Genomic DNA, 19,661 nt, shown 5'->3' with positions numbered 1-19,661 from the left:
ATTCGCAGGTGATGGAGGAGAAGCGAAGAGAAAGAGGACCCGGTGTAAGTGGTGACCAATATGGTCGTGCGTATGATGCGCCAGGTGATTTAATAAGCTTGGGGGTCGAGATGGACCCGGGTGTTCGTGAGAGGCCGTTGGTGAAGTGTGCGACAGGTCTGGTGTGTGAAAAAGGAGGTGTGCGAGAAAGTCCGACTCTGGGGTGTGTGAGGAAAAAGTGCGCGCCAAGGAGTGAGTGTGCTGTCGAGAGTGAGTCGGTCGTAGCGCGTGTGCGAGGGAGCACATGGAAGCGCGTAGTGAGGAGTGTTACAGAGGATGTAACGGAAGCAAGCACACCTGTGGTGAGTGTTACAGAGGATGTAACGGGAGGGTGTGCGCGAGAAAGGGGTGTAACGGACGGGTGCATGAGGAAAGAGTGCGCTGTCCAGAGTGGAGGTGAGAGTAGTAAGAGTGAAACGGAGCGTGATTTGGTTGTGGCAGGTGAGAGAGGATGTACAACTGGAATGGAAGGATGCACACCTGGAATGGTAGAGCGTGTGTGGGAATGCACACTTAAGTTGGTAGTGAGGCACGTGGTTGGGTGTGCGAGTGAGAGCACACCTGTGGTTGTCACAGAGGAGGTGACCGAGGAGGGGGCGCGAAGAGGTGTGTTGGTGAGGTGTGCGAGCGACGAATGTGTGCCAAGGTGTTCGGTGGTCAGGTGTGTGACCAAGTCTGTGAGCGGAATGAGTGTACCTGGGTGTGGAAGAGAAGGTGCAAGGACGAGGAGCATGGGAACAGCTGGATGTATGAGCAAGGAACGGGCTGCAGGGTGTAAGCATGCAGGTGAGGCATCGACGGTAACCGGGTTAGCGGTTAGAATGACATTTAGCCGAATCGGGCCCTCGGTGCGCGCCGAGCAGCTTCGCGTGCCGCGAGGACCAGCGGGGATCCGATCCACGGCGGTTTCGAAAGAACCGCCGTACGCGATCCACGCCGGGCCGCGCTTTGAACGGCCGCGTCCGTGCTCCATTAAGCGGAGCGGGCAGCCCGATAGGGAGGGTCGTCATGGCGACCCCTTTTTGTTGAGGCGTTCCGGCAGGTCGAGATCGGGCCATGGGATGGCTCCGTGCCGAGGTGGTGCGTGGGATCTCGGCCCGGGTAAGCGTCCTTCCCTTCACCGAGTGTCGGACGCACCCAGCCTCCGGCACCAAAGAACCCGCATTCATTGCTCGGCTGTACGAAGCCGAGCTTTAGAAGTGAATTGGCGCACCGAGAGGATCTAGTAAGTAGACGGGTGATGAGGTTAGTGTTTTGGACCCAAAATTAGAAAAAGGCAAAATTTGATGATTGGCAAAGGATTGGCAGAGTGATGATTGGTAATGGTACAGTGATTGGCAGATGATTGGCAAATTTTTGATTGGCTGAAATTTGATGTGCAAAATTGGTAGTGGGAGGTGCCTGATGTGGTGGGATGGCAATTCTGTCATCCCTCACAAAGGGGGGCAAAGGAGCACTAGTTTTATGGGGTTGATGGCAGTGAAAACTAGCCCGGGTGGGTTAGGATATTGTGTGGAGGGACCTAGAAGATGACATTAGGTAACGTTAAGATTAGTTAGTGACAAGGATACCTGTAGTGGGGACGCAGGGAGATTAGTGTGGATGATAATGACGTGGTATGTGCTTAGTTTAAAGGGAAGACGGGGAGCACTAAGTTAGCAAGGCAACAGGTAGTTCAGATGATGCCGTGTGAGTGTTGGAGGTGTATAGAAGAGTATTGTGAAAAGTGTGTGAGGAACAGGTGTGATTGCACAGGTGTGCAACTGGACAGGTGGATGGAGCAGTGTTTGAGTGATGGTGATGGGAGTTGTATTGACCAAATGGTCCAGGGAGAGAAGGGTGCAGGCGGCACCAAGTATGAGAGCACAGGTGTGCAAGTACAGGTGTGTGGAATATATGGAGCAGAGAATAAGTGGTGTGGAGAGAGTTGGAGTAAGTGGTACGGAGTGGTGTGCGTGGTGCGAAGGTGTGAATGGGGGAAGAGTGGACCCCCATCACGGATACCCGGGGCGGGCGGGTAGTGTAAGTGTTAGGTAGAGGGTATAGGTAAATTGTGGTTGGATATTGGGATCTGTGGTGCGGGTGGAAGAATGATGATTGGATGGGTGCATTCGTGTTGTGGAAATGGCTGGGCGTGTAGCCTGTTAGTGTGTGTAGTTGGTTTGGGCACTCCACCACTGTGAGGATGTCGGCCAGGTGAGGCCGCATGTGGGCTCTGGGAGCCGGTAGTAGTTGTTGCGGATGGGGCCCGAGGATCCGGAGGACGGACCCGGGTAGCCCAGTGCCAGAGGGCACCGAGTGGGGTGACAGAGCCAGGAGGGGCCTTCCCCAGTTAGTTAGGTTAGGGTGAGGAGCTAGGTAAGCTCGGGTGGCAACTGCAGTGGTGGAGGTGTGCAGGTGGGTAGACTTGCTGGGAGAGCTACACGTCGCAGCCCAGAAATTGTGCAAGGGCACCGGGAGATGAATCGGGGGAGTGAGACCCTAAATTGAGAAGCACCACAGTTTGGTCAATGGGAATTGGTTTTTAGAACCCATAGTGTAAGTTGGCCAATGGATTGGCAGGGAAAGACCCCGGGTAATGTAAAGTTGTTAAAGTCATTTAGGAAATAGTTAGGATTGATGAACCTGTCGCAACATACGCAGCCACTTACCTGAGGTGATGATGATGACTCCACACCTGTGTTTCCTTTGTTTTGTGTTGCAGGAAAGGAGAATTGCTGTTTGGATTTGTGAGATGCATCACGACGTGGATGAGACATTGGGGTGATTCCATCTCTCCCTCCTTAGGAGGGACTGATGATGAATTGGTGATGGCAAATTTTGATGTTGAGTTGGAGATGGCAAATTTTGATGAGAGTTGGAAATGGCAAATTTGATTGGTTAGGAGGGAGAGAAGACGAATTTGGTTTATGGGAGGAACGGGGAAGACAGTAGGGATGTTTGTTGATGTGTAAAGTAGATGTTTATGGGTAGTGTTGTGTTTTGTGGATACAGTAAGGGGTAAGGGAGGGGCAATGTAGGTTACCTGGTGGGGGGGGGGCGTACGGTAGGAACGTACCTGTCTCACCTGGTTCCCATGTGCCCCCAGTGTGCATTACCTTGTATTGCGTGCACTTTTGCGCCCTTACCACCTTACTCACTTTTCTTCTTTTGTCTCCCACCTCCGAGGATCTGGCTTTTGGGCAGAGAGAGAGAGAGGTGCTGGCTCCGCAGTTGTGGGCCTGTACTTCCGCTGCTTGCTGCCTGGATCGATACACCATATGGACCGCAATTTTTGTGGCCGCCCACAATGGACCGCAGTTCCTTTGCGGTCAAGCACCACCCGTTGATGGACCTCTGGGTCAACGTGGCACCTATGCCATACAGGTGAACCACTTTTAGTTGGCCCCCCTGACGGCCACAATTCAGAAATGGACGCGGTTGGCGCCTTTCTTTATTTCTAAAAAAGCCAGAAGGCCAAGTGCACTCCATGAAGGCAAGACCAGCGGCAGAACATCGGCCGGCTGCGACACCACCGGTGACCATGGACACTTGATTGTGCATTTTTATGAACACTTTATTGGTGCACCGGATGGTGCTCACTGTGCATAAGGGGGGTGGTGCTTTTGGTGCTTGGAAGGGGTGCTCTGCACATTATTAAAGGCTGTAGGGCCACAGGGCACTCGTGGGTTGGTGTATCGATGCTGGCATGCGTGCTCTCCCTATGCATAACATCTGCATGTGTTCCTCAAAGAACAGGTCCTGGATCGTCGTGTAAATATCAGTGTAGTCTTGTATAAATGATGCTACCTACCGGCTGTATGTTTAGTTTGAGGATGCGTTCCGCGATTCGGTTATCCTGTGGGTGTGTTTCTGTTAGGAGAAGGGTGCAACGTCGCAGGGGGACATATTTACTCATTTGTGAACATCTGTAAAACTGTCGCACTCAGGGTTGAGTTAATAGTAGAGGGAACTACATCTGAGTGCCACACTAAAGTAGGTAAAAATTTATCGGGTCGGGGCCCGAGGTCGAGAAGGGTGCAGTGTTGCGGATATGGGATTTGCATCCATCCATATCCGCTTGTAAATATTCCCCTATTTCCTCAATACTTCCCAACTCTCCCCAATCCCCCATTCCCTAGTCCCATTGTCTGTAAACAACACTCTGTAGACCCGACCTCCCCCTATTTCCCCCATTAAATGTCGCACCCAGGTTCACCGCATCTCATGTAAGACAACTATAGGACATCTTGCTAGTTATTCTTAGTCTATGTCAGTTAAGGATTCGTTTCCATTAATTCTGACCCTTCGTTGCACCAGAATGTGATTGTATGGCACCGTTAGGAAGTTTAGGACCTCCCAATACCTCCCCGCAGCTCTTCCTCACAGTTCAGCAACAACAACAACAACAACAACAACACCGAGCGCAGGGAGTGTGCGTCCTCACTCCGGCTTGGTTGGTAGGGGTGGTGGGAGGGCACCAGGCCTTCCCAACGAGCCGCCATCGGACATGTGCTCGACGGGGTTACCAAACAGGGGCTCCCTGTCGGCTCCTCATCAAGGGCGGAGCCCGGTAACCCCTGCACCCAATGGAAGCGGTGGACCGGCCCCAGTGGGGCGGAATCAACCAGCCGAGGGCGTGTCACTCCCCGCTGAGCATGCGCAGTGAGAGGGAGGTGACGTCAGATGCGCGCTGAGCTTGGAGCAAGCAAGACCACCTCCGAGCGCTGTGAGACCTCCCTGCATCTTTTGAACCGTGCTTTATCCTGTCCCCGAGCCAAGGTGCACCTTGTGCCATCGACCTACCTGTCCCTTCCTGCCATCAATCCCTGTGTAAGTCTACCTTGTCCGTTTGTCCGTGGTCTGTCAGGGAATAGATAAGACTGCATTTAAGTGCCCATCTCTTCTGTGTCTTTACCTCACTCTGCCTTGTAATCTACTCCCTTTTCTCCACCACTGTAATTATACCCTCCTCCGGAGGTCTTGAGAACTGTACCCCCCTTGCGTCGTTTCCTCTTTCCCAGTCGTCGTGTCCTTTCCATCATTGATTTAGCATAGCGCGATTTGGCCAACGTCTGGGTGAATCGGGTGAGTGTAAGGGAAGAAACGGGGAGCAACTGTTCGGCCGCGGTGACCTCCGCTCGGTAAATAACATCCAATCCGCGGTCCGTAACAATATATATATATAATTATATATATATTTTTATTATTATTTATATATATATATATATATATATAAATAAATAATAAAAATATATATATATATATAATAGTATATATATATATATATATATGTATATGTATGTATATATATATATATATATATATATATATATATTGTTACGGACGCGGTTAAAGATGTTATATTTGCCGAGCGGAGGCTCCACGACTGAACAGTTATTCCCCGACTCTAAAACCCGATTGACCCCAAACTTTGGCCGGATCGCGCCACCGCTATTCAATCGGGAAAACTCTAAAGTGACCGAATGCAAAGAGGAAAAGGAATAAGACGAGAAAAGGGTTGAAAATACTACTAAATTTATTTACTATTTACAGGCTCAACATAACCAAGGAAGAAGGAAAGATAAGAAAATAATTTACAGAAGATATTAGAGACACAGTGCAACGCTAGCTTACCTACAGTCTTAATTAACCCAGGGACAGAACAAACAAGGACAGACTCACGCGGGGAATGATGATAGGACTGGCAGGAGGTGAATGGCTGGAGGGAGAGGAAGGTCCACGGGTACTGCAGCACGATCGGCGCGTTTAGCAGCCGTCGTTCTTTCGCGGCCCTGCTCAAGAACTGCCGTCAAGGCCCCAAGCTGCTGTGGCTCGAGCTGCTGTAAATACCGTTTCGGTGGCTCGAGCTGCAGCTCAACTCTGGACTTCTCTCGGACTCAACTCAAAGCGCCTCTCTTGGACTCAACTCAAAGCGCATCTCTTGGACCCAACTGCTTGGACTCCCTCTCATCTGCGCTTGGGAATGCCCCGCCGGCGGGTTATATAGGCCCCGCCCCTCAACCTTTTCGAACCTCCCCCAAACGTTCTCTCTCCGCCCTCTCAAGCCAAACCCCTGGCTCATGGTTGGTCGAGTGGGGCTGGCTCACTCCTCCCCTCTATGACGAGGTGGAGACACGCCTTTCTTCTCCGACCCTGCCTCGTGGTCAATGGCGGCAATTGGAGGGGAGGTAATTGCCAATCGACGAAAAGGGGGAATGGAGGTTTTGGGAATGGGAATGAAGGGAATCTATCTCTTTCACTTGGTGCAATGGAGTATTTAAGTTAATGGGAGACACAGCCTTACTCTAAGACACATAATAAGATATAAGCTACTGAACAGGGGTATTCTATGATTGGCTGATGTGTATGCTTTTGGACTAATTATGGGACGCCCTTTGACCTTTACACAACTCCGGAGGCAGGAGGCGCAGAATAAACAATAATAATAATACACACAATCAAAAAAAATACAGTCCTTATATCCGCAACAATATATTATATATATATATATATATATATATATATATATATATATATATATATATATATATATATAAAACACAGTTTGTGTGTGTGTGTGTGTGTGTAATGTTACCGATAGAATCCTAAACGGAGAGGCTCACGTGCTTGATATTTGGCATAGACATGGCCATTGAGCCCGGGAAGAACATGGCTGACCTAAAAAAAAATATTTCATAATATTTTTTTACCATATTTTTACCTCAGTGCATTTCAGCGAGGAATATTATGCACGGAATCTGAGGCGGTGGCAGAGCAGCGCGCTGATTCGCTCAGAGCGATCATGTGATGTTCCTTGCCGCCATAAACTCAGTTACGCGTTCGCACGTATTTCAGAGCGAAAAGCGATTGCGTTTTTTTCACATTTCAGCGAGTAACATTGCCATTCACACCACATAGGTTTTTTTTTCTTTCATCTTGACGAGATCCATATTTTTTATTCATATTTACCTCAGCACATTTCAGCGAGGAATATTATACACGGATTCTGAGCAGGTGGCAGAGCAGCGCGCTGATTCGCTCAGAGCGATCACGTGATGTTCCTTGCCACCATAAACTCACAGTTACGCGTTCGCACGTAATTCACACGTTCAAAACAAACGAGATCCGCGAAGCGAGTTGGTCGAGTCGTGCTAACCAAGATGGCGACACGGCGGTTTCACTTTTCACGGAGTATGAGCGTTCTATATATTTTCAATTCAGTGTGCCCGACTCGCTCACGTACTTGATTTGTGGCATAGACATGGCCATTGGGCCTTCATGGTGTAATTTGTGCGAGGCTTTTGTCCGAGTGAGCTTGAGTCGAGACCTGGTGAATGTACGGGTTGGGAATGTACGGGTCTCCCTTCCCCCGCCCGGCAACGCCGGTACTGGAGGGCGTCACAGGATCGGTGAGTCTCCAAAATCCGCTTCATGCTGTTGCGAAGATGCAGGACGATGTCGCGATTGTTGTGCTGCTCTCCGACCATGAGAACTGCAACGTCATTGTTGACTGGCCCTCCCCTTCCCTCCCCCTTCCCCCTCCCCCCTCCCCTCCCCCTCCCTTGTCCCCCTCCTCCTTCCCCCTCCACCCTACCCCTTCCCCCCTACCCCTTCCCCCTCCCCCTCCCCCTCCCCCTCTACCTCTCCCCCTCTCCCCCTCCTACTCCCCTCCTCTCCTCTCCCTCCCCCCCTCCCCCCTCCCCTCTTCTCCCCTCCCCCTCCCCCCCCTCTTCTCCCCTCCCCCCACTCTCCTCCTCCCCCCCGTTCCCCTCCCCTCCACCTTCCCCCTCCCCTCCCCTCCGCCGCCCGGCAATGCCGGGTACTTCTGCTAGTATATAATTAAAAATAAAAATATATACATAAAAAAATATATATATAATAATAAAATAAAATATATATATATAAATAAAAATATAAATATATACATTAAAATATATATATATCTCAAATGTTGTGTTTGTGTCCTTCCCCCTCTCTCCCCATCTTGTCTACCGCTCCCGATGTTATTTGTTTTATGTGTCTGTTTGTCTTTCTGTGTGATTAATGTTCGCTCTTTCACGAGCCTCGATCTTGTATACCAAAATATATATATATATATATATATATATATATATATATATATATATATATATATACATATATAATATATAGAAGTCAAAAAATATATATATATATATATTTAAAAAATACACATATATATATATATTTTTTTTTTTTAATATATATATATATATTTTTTTACTTCTATATATATATTTTTTTTTTATGTATATATTTTTATTTATATATGTATATATTTATTTATATATATATTGTTGTGGATTTGAGAATTGTGTTTTTGTTGTGTGTAAATATCACCCTCCGTGTTGTGTGTAAAGGTCAAAGGTCGTCCCTTAGTTAGTCCATATACAATCACGCAGCAAATCATAGATTTCCCTTTTCAATAGTTATCTCCTTATTATGTGTATTAGTTTAAGGCTCTGTCTTCCATTAATGGACACTGCATTGCACCGAATTGAAATAAGGTAGATTCCCTTCCAATTCCCCATTTGTCAGCAATTGCCAACTGCACTCCACCATTAGCCACGAGGTAATTTCGGAGAAGAAAGGCGTGTCTCCGCCATCGTCATCGGAAGGTGGAGCCAGTGAGCCCCCACCCGCCAATCGGGACTGGTGAGATACCAGCACGGGCGTGGCGCGGGTTGATCGTGAGGCGCGATATAAAAGTGCCCGCGCAAGCCTTTTGAAGAGATGCGGCAGATGAGTCTTTGGGAAGCACGCGACGCACCCCCATCTGAGACAATTGAGGAAGTGGATGACCAAGGGAGCCCCCCATGAACCAACGAGCTTGGAGACCATCGCCGTTTTGACCACGGCAGCTTGAGCGGTGACGGCAGCTGCAGCCAAAAGCAACGTCGCCGTACGAGAGACGGTTGAGGAGAGTCGGCGGTTGCTCAACTCGGGCCGTGATCATACCAACCACCCGCATCCTCCCCGCCTTGTGATCCCGCCTCGTCCGTCCAGCCATTCCTCTGCTCCAGCTGAACCTTCCTCTCCTTCCAGTCCTTCGTTCCTGCCTTCATCCCCCATGTAAGTGTGCTTGTAGTCTGCCTTTTGTCTTGTCCTGGGGTGAAGTAAGACCGTTTAGTTAAGCTAGTGTTGCACTGTGTCCTTCTGGTCTGTCCCTCTTTCTGCCTTTATTTTATTATCCTTCCTCCTCCTTGGTTTCTTTTGAATTGTAAATAGTAGTAATAAATTATATTGGTATTTCCTACTTCTGTCTTCCTCTTCTTCACATCCATCGTCTTTGTGATTTCCCTCATTGAAAACCTGTGGCGCAATTTTGGCCAACGTTCAGGATCGGGTTAGTCTCTGCTAATGGTTCGTGCCGCGGTTGCTAAACCGCTCGGCAATTAACATCTGTCCGCGGTCACGAACCAGGTTGTGCACCTGCCTCTTCGGGGGTAGCTGTGCAACTTCAGGACTCACGTCGGTCAGTCAAAGACAAGGGAGTTGATCCCCCCTTGATAAGGGGAAAAAGGCCGACGGAGAGATCCGTAACAAATTGGTGTCAGGAGCGAGATTCGGACCTGAAGCGTGCTTAGCGCGCTCAAAATTACGGGTGGCCCACAATTTTGTATTTATAACATCTAAATTAAAAATCGCGCTGTGGATGGTCAAGGCGACAGGATGCCAGTGGGGGAATTAGAAGAGGGGTTAGGGGTAACCCAGGACCAGAGGGAGGAAATGGAGGAGAAGAGAAATGAGGATGTGGATGCGGAGGTATCAGGTGCGCAAGATGGCGCCCTCGCGCACGTGGTTGGAGGGGCACAGAATGGCGGCTCGCACATGGCTACGGCGGCCGCACCCACTGCACAAGTGGGAGGGATGGTCCAGATGCAGGCCCTCATGGAGCAATTTATGGCACAAATGCAGGCGTCCCTCAACCTGCAGGAGGACAAAGCAAGGGCGGAAATCAGAGAAATGAGGGACGAAGCGAGGGGTACCAGTGCCCAAATTGGGAAGATAGACAGCAAATTTGAGGGGTTAGACAATAAATTTGAGAGGCTAGGTGGCAAAATGGAGCGAATCGGCAAAATTGGGGACAGAATGGGTGACCGCATGCAAAAATGTGGGGAGACCATGGATCGCATGGTGGGCGAGGGGGTCCCAAGGGTGCACGACGAGGTAAAGCGAGTCGAGGAGCACTGGTTGGGCGAAGTGGAGAAAAGCACGGGTAACTGGACCGGGGTAGAAATCGCGACCCGGGGTATGGGGCAGCCGGCGACCGCTGAGGTAGAAGAGGGAATTTTAATAAAGCCAGCGGTCGTCGTGGTGAATAAAGAAAAAGCAGTAGTGGGTATAATTGAAATTGAAGAGACGACGGAGGTAGCCCAGCAGTTGGAGGAAGGAATGGAAACTGTACAAAGTCCGTGCTCACATCACGATGCTGTGCTTAATAATCCTCATAAAGATTTGCAGGTGTTGGTGCAGGGAGGAAGAAGAACCCCGAAGGTGAGACTGTATGTGGGGCCGGGAGATTTTGTAAGAGGATGTCTGGCGCGAAGAGAATTGTCGCGCGATTGGGGTCAATATGGCACCCGGGCGTTTGTGGGAGGTCCGAGGGGCGTGGTGTACGAAAGAATGGCACGCTTGTGAAAAAAAAGTGTGACACTGAGGGTGAACGTGTTATAAAGTGTACGTGCGAGGGTGAGAGTGACCCGGAGAGTGAGTTGGTGGAGGAGCGGGTGCGAGAATGCATGCTTGGGATGAGTGTGCGAGGAAGCACACCTGAGTTGGTTGTGGCGCGTGTGCGGGAGGGCACATCGGAGCGCGTTAGTGGGTGGATGCAAGAGTGCACGCCCATGGTGAGTGTTACGGAGGACGTAACGGAGGAGAGGTGTGGAACAAAGTGTGCGAACGGCGAGTGTGCGCAAGAGGGTGCGCGAGAGGTGTGGTGTGTAACAGGGAGTGCGGTGATGGAATGGACGGAGTGTGTGGGATGCACTGGAGGCGCCGAGACGCCGGGTTTTGTGGGTGTCAAAAGGGTCGCATGTGTGTGTGGGCATGCGAGTAAGGCGTCGACGTTAACCGGGTTAGCAGTTAGGGCGACGGATAGCCGAGGCGAGCACTCGGGGCGCGGTGTGCTTTGTTGGATGCTAGGCCCGGCGCGGATCGATGCTGCATCGCTTCTCTTTGAAGCGCCGTTGCCGATTCGGGCTTGGCCCCGCCCTGCACGGTCGAGTCCGGGCCTTGTCGGGCAAGGCGACTGGTCCGGTTCAGGTACAGGTTGGAGGAAGCGGAACGGTGCCCCTTGGTGGGGCGGGGTTCCGACCGGGCGAGATTGAGCCATCGGGCCGGGGACCGCAAGGTGCCGCGCCGAGATGGTGCGTGGAATCTCGGCCCGACCAAACCGCCTCCCTTGCACTGAATGCCGGACGGATTCAACCTGCAGGCGACCAAACCACCCGAATTCATTGCTCGGCTTTGCGAAGCCGGGCTTTGAAAATATAACGACGCACCGAGGCCCAAGTTAAAGGACATTTGGTAGGAATAGGGAATTCGTGATTGAAAAAAAAAAAAATTGTGATTGGTTGAAATTGGATGAGCAAAATTTGTAGTGAAAGATGCCCGATGTGGTGGGATGGCAACTCTGCCATCCCTCACAATGGGGCAAAGGAGCTATAGGTTTATGGGGTTTATGGCAGTGAAAACTAGCCCGGGAGGGTTAGGATAAAGTGTGTAGGGATCTAGAGAATGACCATAGGTAACGGTAAGGTTAAGTAGCAACATTGGACAGGTAGTGGGCACATAGAGAGGGTAGTTGGATTATAATGACGAGGGAGCGCAATAATGTAAGGGGCGACTGGGAAGCGCGAGTTTCAGAGGGGAGTAGTTAGATCAGATGATGCCGAGTGTTTGAGGATCGAAAGTGTATTGAGCAGTGTATGAGTGAGTAATGGTGATTGAGTGTTGTGTTGAGCAAATGGTCCTGGAGGAAGGAGGGTGCAGGAAGCACCAGGTGTGATGGCACAGGTGTGCAAATACAGGTGTATTGAGAATGGTTGTGGGGAATACATGGAGTATGGAATATATGGAGTATGGAATGGATGGTATGGAGTGAGTATGGTGAAAACTGTGGAGTGGAGTGGATGGTGCGAAGGCAGTGGATGGGGAGGATGGACCCCATCACGAATACCCAGGGAGGGTAGTTTAAGAGTTAGGTAGGGGGTAGGTAAATTGTGGCTGGATATTGGCATCTGTGGTGCGTGGCGGAAGAATGGTGTTTGGATGGGTGCATTAGTGACGTGGAAATGGCTGGGCGTGTGGCCTGTTAGTGTGTGTAGTTTAATGGGCACTCCACCACTGTGAGGATGTCGGCCAGGTGAGGCCGCAGGTGGGCTCTGGGAGCCGTTAGAGTTGTGGATGGGGCCCGAGGATCCGGAGGACGGACCCGGGTAGCCCAGTGCCAGAGAGGGCACCGAGTGGGGAGAGCGCTAGAGGGCCTTCCCCAGTTAGATAGGTAGGGTGAGGAGCAGGTAAGCTCGGAGCCAACTGCAGTGGTGGAGGTGTGCAGGTGGGTAGACCTGCTGGGAGAGCCACACGACCCAGTCCTGAAATTGTGCAAGGGCACAGGGAGTTGAATCGGGGGAGTGAGACCCCAAATTGATGAAGCACCACAGTTTGGTCAATGGGAATTTGGTTCTTAAAACCGCATGGAGTAAGTTGGCCAATGGATTGGCAGGGAAAGACCCCGGGTAGTGTAAAGTGTGTTAATGTCATTTAGAAGATAGTTAGGATTGAAATCTCCTCGCACCATCCGCATCCACTCACCTGAGACGATGACGTAACTCCACACCATGCCATGTTTTGTTATTTTTCTGTGCAAATGTTTGGATTGTGAGATGCATCATGACGTGGGTGTGACATTGTGTGATGTTCCATCTCTTCCTCCTTAAGAGGGATTGATGATGAATTGGTGATGGCAAATTTTGGATTAGAGGGATTGTGGTGACGAATTTGCTATAGGGGAAATATGGGGAAGACGAGACAGTAGTGACGAATTTGTAAATGTGTAGGTTTTTGTAAATACAGGGAGGGGCAAGGGGGGTAGTGTAGGTCACATGTGGGGGGGCGTACGGTAGGGACGAGCTTTCTCACTTCGCTCTCCATATGCACCTCATTCTGCATTACCTTGTTTGATGTGTACCCTTGCGCCCTGACCCTTTACTCACCTGTCTTCTGTTCCCCTGTCTCCCACCCGAGGACTGTGCTCTCTGGGCACTGAGGGGAGCGTGCGTGAGTCCGCCCTTGTGTGCCCGAACTCTCGCAACCACAGCTGCCTGCATCGATGCACCACTTATGGACCACATGTCTGTGGCTGAGCACCACTTATGGACCCCACTGGTTGGGGCATGGCCCCTCTGCTGGAACCGGCCATGATGGCCCAAGATCTTGCTGGCGGACCTCGGTAACGTGGCACCTATGCTATACAGGTGAACCACCCCTAGTCGGTCCCTGTGGGCCATAAATAAAAACGGACACATTTGGTGCTTTTATTTCCACCAAATAGGCCGCCAGCAAAGAAGAAAGACAACATCTGGAAGAACGACAATAGCCAGCAGAGGGAGCCGAAGAGCAAGACACCAACAGGGGTTTGTTGTTTATTATGAACTGTGGTGACTGTGCACTCCGGTGCGTTTTGGTGCATTATGGTGCATTGATATTGGTGCTGGGGCGTCGATGCAGGGCAGGCTGTCTCCCCCCCAAAAAGAACAATCACAGGTCCTGGGTTAGTTTTGTAAATACCAGCATCAATTGTAAATAATGCTCCCCACCGTAAATGTGTAGTTTGAAAACCATTCCGCAATTCGGTTAGCTGTGGGTGTAAATCTGTTAGGCAGGGGAAAATGCAGCAGGGGGACATACTTATTTGTGTTTTAAAACTGTCACACTCAGGGTCAGGTTAAATGTAGAGGGAACTACACCTACGTGCCACACTAAAGGTAAAAGTTTAATAGGCCCGGGACGTGCCTAAGAGGATGAGGGTGCAGTGTTGTGGATTTGAGAATTGTGTTTTTTTTGTGTGTAAATATCACCCTCCGTGTTGTGTTTAAAGGTCAAAGGTCGTCCCTTAGTTAGTCCATATACAATCACGTAGCAAATCATAGATTTCCCTTTTCAGTAGTTATCTCCTTATTATGTGTATTAGTTTAAGGCTCTGTCTTCCATTAATGGACACTGCATTGCACCGAATTGAAATAAGGTAGATTCCCTTCCAATTCCCCATTTGTCAGCAATTGCCAACTGCACTCCACCATTAGCCACGAGGTAATTTCGGAGAAGAAAGGCGTGTCTCCGCCATCGTCATCGGAGGTGGAGTCAGCGAACCCCCACCCGCCAATCGGGACTGGTGAGATACCAGCACGGGCATGGCGCGGGTTGATCGCGAGGCGTGATACAAAAGCGCCCGCGCAAGCCTTTTGAAGAGATGCGGCAGATGAGTCTTTGGGAAGCACGCGACGCACCCCCACCTGAGACGATTGAGGGAGTGGATGACCAAGGGAGCCCCCACGAACCAACGAGCTTGGAGACCATCGCCGTTTTGACCACGGCAGCTTGAGCGGTGCCGGCAGCTGCAGCCAAAAGCAACGTCACCGTACGAGAGACGGTTGAGGAGAGTCAGCGGCTGCTCAACTCGGGCCGCAATCATACCAACCATCCGCATCCTCCCCGCCTTGTGATCCCGCCTCGTCCGTCCAGCCATTCCTCTGCTCCAGCTGAACCTTCCTCTCCTTCCAGTCCTTCGTTCCTGCCTTCATCTCCCGTGTAAGTGTGCTTGTAGTCTGTCTTTTGTCTTGTCCTGGGGTGGAGTAAGACCGTTTAGTTAAGCTAGTGTTGCACTGTGTCCTTCTGGTCCGTCCCTCTTTCTGCCTTTATTTTATTATCCTTCCTCCTCCTTGGTTTCTTTTGAATTGTAGATAGTAGTAATAAATTATATTGGTATTTCCTACTTCTGTCTTCCTCTTCTTCACATCCGTCGTCTTTGTGATTTCCCTCATTGAAAACCTGTGGCGCGATTTTGGCCAACGTTCAGGATCGGGTTAGTCTCTGCTAATGGTTCGTGCCGCGGTTGCTAAACCGCTCGGCAATTAACATCTGTCCGCGGTCACGAACGAGGTTGTGCACCTGCCTCTTCGGGGGTAGCTGTGCAACTTCAGGACTCACGTCGGTCAGTCAAAGACAAGGGGGTTGATCCCACCTTGATAAGGGGAAAAAGGCCGACGGAGAGATCCGTAACAATATATAATAAAAAAAATATATAATTATATATAATTATATATATATATATATATATATATATATATATAACTAAAAAGAAAAATATATACATAAAAAATATATATATATAAATATATATATATATATATATATATATATATACAGTATATGTATATTGTATATATATATATATATATACACATATATAATATGTATATATAGAAGTAAAAAAATATATATACATATATTTTAAAAATACACACACATATATGTATGTATATATATATATATACACACAACAACAACACAACATGCATTTTAAAGGCCATTTTCCCTCCTAGAGCGGGGGTTAGCCTTGCGGTCCCCATGACAATCTTCTCCATTTTGCCCTATTTTCTGCATCTCTCCTTGTTAACCCCCTTGCCCACATTTCTTCTTCCACCATCTTTAGCCAAGTCTTTCTCGGTCTTCCCCGTCCTCCACTTCCTTCTACATTCATTTCCATCACTCTTCTCAACCAGTCACTTTCATCCTTCCTCAACACATGACCAAACCATCTCAACCTGTTCCTCTTCACAGCATCAATCACAGGCTCTATTCCCATCATCTTTCGCAATTCATCATTTGTCTTCCTCTCTCTCAACGATACTCCGCACATCCGTCGAACCATTCACATTTCCACCCTTTCCAACCTTCGTTGCTGCTCTACGTTCATTACCCATGTCTCGCTCCCATAAATCATAACACTTCTCACACATGCAGCATACACCTTTCCCTTCAGCTTCAACGACACTCCCCTCATCATCAGCATGCCACTCAGTTCCCGAAACTTCTTCCATGCACATCTCACTCTCGCAACCGTTGCCGAGTCTGATCCACCTTCTCCATTCAGCATATCTCCGAGGTAGCAAAATGTTTTTACACCTTCCAGCTTCACGCCGTCTCCAAGATCCAACTCAACATTTCCTCCATCTGCAGCTCCCTCTGTGCACACCTTACATTGGAATGTAGCTGCCACACTGGTTAATGACCCTCTCAGACCACTACATTTTTGATGAACCCACTCAGCGCACATTGTACATTGAATGGAGTTCACTCCGACACCCATCCTAAACACAGTACAGGGCCACTTCCCAGTTCTTTCCACCTCACCACATGCTTTACCACTTGCCATCACCTTCGTCTTTCCGATATTCACCTTCAGACCTTTTGTCTCCATACATTCCTTCCACTTGTTCATCTTTTCCTTCAGTCCATCCATACTTTCCGCAATCAACACCAGATCATCTGCATACAACAACTCCCACGGTAAACCCTCCTTTGCGTTCTGAGCCAGCACCTCCATCACAGCTACAAATAGTAGTGGACTTAGTACCGACCCCTGATGCACTCCCACCTTCACCTCAAACTCACCACTGTTCCTGTCCTTCGTCCTTACAGCTGTGCGCGCTCCTTTGTACATTGCCATCACTACTCTGATCAACCATTCCTCCACTCCTAACTTCCTCAATGCCCATGTCAATACTTTGCGTGGAACCCTATTGAATGCTTTCTTCAGATCAACAAACCCAAGAAACAAATTCTTCCTCTTCTCCATGTACTTCTCCTGCAACTGCCTCACAATGAAAAGCGCGTCTGTCGTTCCTCTTCCTGTCATAAATCCAAACTGCATTTCGTCGATCTTCACCTTCTTCCTTACCCTCCTCTCCAACACCCTTTCCAATACCTTCATTCCATGCTCCAATAACTTTATCGCTCGGTACGTGCCACACTCCAGAGGGTCACCTTTCCCCTTGTATAGAGGGACGAGGGTACTCAGTTCCCCAATCCACTGGAATGCGGCCTTCTTTCACCACCAGATTACAGATCTCTGTCATTTTCTTCACACCCTAACTTCCTGCTGCCTTCAACATATCTCCCACAACTCCCGTCGGCCCTCCCGCTTTTCTACCCTTCATTGCTTTTATCGCTTCCTCAACTTCCTTCTCAGTTATCTTCTCTGCCGGTCCTAAAACTGGGTTACTCTCTATGTTGCCATCCCATTCATTCTCTGTATTCAACAGCATTTCCATATATCTTTCCATCTTCCTTTAATTCCATCTGGGTCAAAAACGATTTGTCCCACTTCATCCTTCAAGCAACTCACCCCCATCACATCACACCTCTCTTTCGCTATCTGCTTTGCAATCCTGAATACTGCTCTCTGACCCTCTTCCGAATCCAAGCGTTCTCAGAACATTTTCCGACATGCCTCCTGCGCCTTTGCTTCATCTTTCTTTGCAGCCTTCCTGGCTGCCTTATAACTTTCATGCTCTGCTGTTTCTGCTCCCGTACCCTTCGCCTTCTGCCACTCCTTGAACTTCTTCCTCTTCTCGTCAATCCTCTTTCCAACTTCATCATCCCACCACCATGTTTCCGAGTGCCTCGGTGGTCCTTTTGTCCATCCACATACCTCACCAACGGCTCCCAACAGACTAACTTTCATTGACATCCAACCACTTTCAAGCTCAACCACATCATCCTCGACCCTACTCAGCCTCTCTTTTAATGCCTCCCTTACTGTCACCTCTTTCAACCTCCACACCTTCATTCTCGGTAGGTACTTCACCCGCCGAGCTCTCCTGGCACCTTTCACCCTTATGTCGCAGACAACCAAGTGGTGCTGTGAAACAGCCTCCTCCGCCGGGATCACCTTTGTGTCCCGGAGGTGCCCCCTATCTCCCCTACGCACCATCAGGTAAGTCAACGCTTGTCGTCGACCCACCTGACGTGTATGTAACAAGCTTATTATCCTCTTTCTGGAACTGAGTATTACAAATCAACAAATCAGCTCCATCAGCAAACTCCAAAATCCTTTCACCTTCTCCATTTCTCACACCATATCCGTAACCCCCATGAACTCCGTCAAAACCATCCATACTCCTTCCCACATGTCCATTTACGTCTCCTCCTACCACAACAACTTCCTCATCTTTCACGTTTTCCATCAGCTTCTCTATCGCACACCAGAACTTGTCCTTCTCTTCATCGCTTCGACCAACCTGCGGAGCATATCCCGAGATGACGTTCACCAAGAGCTTTCCAATCATCATTTTCGCCATCATCAACCTATCACTCACTCTCGTCACGCTCGCCACACTGTCTACAAACTCCTCAGAAAACAGGACACCAACACCATTCACGCCCTCCAGGCACCCTTGCCACACAAACTTGTATTTCTGTCCCTGCCTACCCTTCACCATTCTCACACCACTTCCCTTCCATCTCGTCTCTTGCACACAACATATGTCCACTCTTCTTCTGACCAATACTTCCACCACTTCTCCTGATCTCCCTGTCATTGTCCCTACATTCCATGTCCCAAACCTCAGAAACCGATCTCCACTTCGGGCTGTACCCTTCCCATATGTAGTTGTAATTGTCATGGTTCTCTTTTTGAGGCAATGTTTTTATGGCCGGATGCCCTTCCTGACGCCAACCCTCTTAGTCGTCTCTTAGGACACGCAGGGATACGGTGTACCTATTCTAATCCAGGGTACACACTGGGAAACGTTTAAAACATGGAAATTCTGGGGGGGGGGGGGCGGGGGGGGCGGGATCAGCATATATATATATATATACATATATATATATGGAATAGGTTATCCTGCCAGCCCGACATCTTGCGGATGAGACTTTTGCGGATGAGACTTGATCTCGCACATTTGGTAGACAAAGTCTGCACATAAGTCCCAGGATACATAACAACAATCAATGATAAAAGATAACGCACTAACATTGGGTAACTAGATTGGTTACTCACCCGTAACACTCACTTTATGACGTTGTAGAAGCTCTGAGTTTCTCTTCTATTTGTGTACGCACTCCATTTCTCAGAGTGCTGTGATGACCCACCGGAGTGACTCTTCGTGGACGCTTTAAAAACTCTGCAAAATGCGAAAACAAAATCAGGAAACTGATGATTACCAGTACACGTCGTTTTCTGTGCAAACATGGAAATTTGCCAGACTTGTACCAGCAACCGTAACTGAGTTTGAGAGATGGAATGACAGACAGATCCCAGCAGCTGGTTTTGTAATTGTCTTTGTTGTCACCTGCATCGAGTAGTAATATTGCTTCTGCCAGAGTGCCAAAATGGGGTGAGGATGGAGAGGGTTGGGAAAGTTGGGTCTGTGGGCATAGAGCCATTGGAAGCAAAGGGCCAGGTGTTCCTTTCTGGTCACACAAGAACTGTGTATATTTGAACTCCGACTGTGACGTACAAGGCCTGGCATGATGATGTTCAAAAACTAGAGTTCAAATAACACCTTACCCCACGCAGTTCTAAGAATAAAGACATGGCAAGGGTGTATGTCAAC

This window comes from Myxine glutinosa, chromosome 12, assembly GCF_964187855.1.
Source record: "Myxine glutinosa chromosome 12, kmMyxGlut1.1, whole genome shotgun sequence".
NCBI classification, from domain to species: domain Eukaryota; kingdom Metazoa; phylum Chordata; class Myxini; order Myxiniformes; family Myxinidae; genus Myxine; species Myxine glutinosa.
The sequence above is the reverse complement of the archived record's forward strand: the minus strand, read 5'-3'. Positions refer to the sequence as shown.